This window comes from Morone saxatilis, unplaced genomic scaffold (genome assembly GCF_004916995.1).
Source record: "Morone saxatilis isolate NCDOM2014 unplaced genomic scaffold, NCSU_SB_2.0 Contig4, whole genome shotgun sequence".
In the NCBI taxonomy this organism is placed as follows: Eukaryota; Metazoa; Chordata; class Actinopteri; family Moronidae; genus Morone; species Morone saxatilis.
This window is the reverse complement of record NW_023339984.1, coordinates 17,817,660-17,820,364: the sequence shown is the minus strand read 5'-3', so window position 1 is coordinate 17,820,364 and position 2,705 is coordinate 17,817,660. Positions and strand designations below refer to the sequence as shown.

The following is a 2,705-nucleotide window of genomic DNA, read 5'->3' as shown; positions in this document are numbered from 1 at the left end:
GTATTAATATACGGGCCAGAGGCAGGAACACTCAAAATTTCTTTAGGAATTTTCTAGTTATAAAGTACAATTTCAGGCAATTACAACCTGGGGTTATAGTTTCCTAATATTTTTGATCGAAAATAATTAATTAGATTTTTTTCCCGTTCCTATTACGCAGTTGTTCTCTCTGTCCTCACATTGGCACAGCAGCTTAGAATGGGAGCGGATGGATGAATATGAAAATGTAAAATGTAACATTTTAATTTCATGTAATTAATCAATCTTAATGTATATAGCACACTTATACACCCAAATGTACTGCACATGATAGAAAGACACTGCAACAAAAACAAAAAGCACAGGTGAGCAAGGGCACAAAAAATAAAGATAGCATTATATAAATCAACTAATAATGGAGGCACCTTGCTTAAAATTCAGGCTAAAAAGATGTCTTAAGATTTCTTTTTGAATATCAGAGGTGGAGGTTCATGATTTAAAAATACTTTTTGACAGTCAAAATTGCACCTTGAAAACAACTGAGACCCAAAAAGTGCGACTGTGTTTTAAGTACTTCAAGGAAACTGCAAAATTTAATATTAACAATTAACTATCATGGCACATGGAGCTCTGACAATGAACACATTTTCTTAAACTCCGTGTGTGTCAAATCTTGGGATAATCTGTGTTTATATTTGAGTCACTTTCAAATCAGGTCATCTTCAAATCAAGAGAAGTTACAACATGAACAAGGGAACCCATAGAAGGATGCAAGATTTGGATAGCAAGCATTTCCCAGCTACTTGGCTCCTGTCATGCTTCCTGAGCAATTTACACAAGTCAAACAAGTTACCAACATCTGACACTGAAACAAATGTTTGCTCGTACAGTAAACCTCCTGGAGATTAAGAGGGGATTTTTTCTTCCTTGCAAAATAAAGAATGAACAGATATCTCACTCACTGTTGGTCACTGGCCGCTTAACGTGACTTACAGTTTATCAGCAGGAGAGGGACAAGGACAGGACTCGTTCATCGGCGCACACTGTACAGACCGGTGCACAACCACAGCTTCTCTGCAGACTCACTACTGGAGTCAAATGAACCAGGTACGGTCCTACACCGGGGCTAGGGGGTGCTATAGCCCTGTTATATTTTAAAATATATATATATATATTATTTTCTTAGCCCCCCCACGTATCGGTCAAGCTCCCCATTAGCACCAGGAGAGAAAAAATCCTGGTGCCGTGCCTGAAATGAACACTGAGCAAACGACTCCCCTAGTCCATGTAAATATAACTGGCTGTGTGTTGAATTACTGCAGCTCTAAGGTTTAATGTACACGCCTCAACTGTTGCTTTCACTCGCGTGACGTATTCTTAACTTCACAGCTAATGTTAGCTTTACAGGCAAGCAGCTTGGTAAGCAAGCTGCAGCCTCTTGCCTTTTTAATCAACTTTATTACAGTTTACACATATAATAGATTACATAGACAAGAAAAGTGCTTCAATAAAATCTTTGTAAAGTGCTTCAGGAAAATCTTGTAAAGTGCAAAACATTTATAAGGTGTATTTATAAAGTTCATTTCATTCAGAGAGTTCATTTTTTCCCCAGGTGCTGATTTATATATTTAAAATGTTCCATGGGAGGAGAAAGTTTTTGTCCAGGTTTTTCCTCCTCCTGAGTTCTGTGAGTATTTGTTTTGTAACAGTCTTGCTGTCGATAAAAGTCTGGTGGATGGTCATGGCAGTTCTTGTCTTCCAGAGTTTGTTTCCAGTAAAGATTCCGTACATTACTGATTTCAAACAAGGTTCATAGAATAGAATAGAATAGATCTTTATTGTCATTGTCACAGGTACAACGAAATTTAAAGCGCTCAGAATCCTGCAACCTCTTGCCAGCCTTCACCATTTCTCCAAGGAAAGACAGTGCCAGTGCATTACGAACCTCATTTAACCTTGTCTCTGCATCAAACACATTCATGCTGCGTTCACTGAAAATCGTAATTTCCACGTTGCAAATTTGAAAGTCCGGCCAAAATGCCTTCGCTGTCAACTTGGGGAAAACGGAAAACTCATGCTACAACATTTCAAATGTGGGACTTTCAAAGTAACTAGGCTTTGGAACTGTTAAAGGGTTTTTAAGATAATCACAAGACTATGGTGGGAAACCGCCCAAACTGGCCTTAACCTTGGCCTGAACAGGCTAACCTTATGCCTGTTGGGTTCGTTAGCTAGCGAACGTTAATCAAAACATATTAACAGACAAACTTGCTCGATAACTTACCTAATTATTCTTCAAAAGAATGTGTGTGGTGTGTTGGTGCATTGCTGAGCGGGAGAGACTGAATGCTGCTACTGCGCATGCACACTTCTTCTTCTGCGCAGTGGGACTGAGACTGTGTTAACTACTTATTGTTGTGAGTGAGCTTAACTCTAAATAAAGTAATCTTCAGTCTAAAGTATTTTGAGTTTTTCACCATGCAAGTAACTGTTACTTCATAAATACCAGTCATAAGTGCATATTGTTGGTAACCAAGTCAAGTTAACTAATGTTTGTATGTCAGGGCAGCTATTGGATTTTACAGTGTATACTTAAAGGATTCAGATTGGAACTCTGCACACTGCAATATAAAGGGTTTATATGCCTGTTGCATAAATACTGTAATAGTGTCTACTGCAATGTTTCCATAAAAACTAAACATATTTAACCCCCCCCCCCTCCCCCG

At 38.5% G+C, this 2,705-nt stretch overlaps 1 protein-coding gene across 1 annotated transcript in view; it reads right to left on the bottom strand.

Moving 5' to 3' along the window:
* The window catches only part of LOC118337950, a gene marked incomplete at its 5' end in the record, with an annotated part of 10,454 nt that overhangs the window by 5,788 nt on the left and 1,961 nt on the right, over positions 1–2,705 (bottom strand).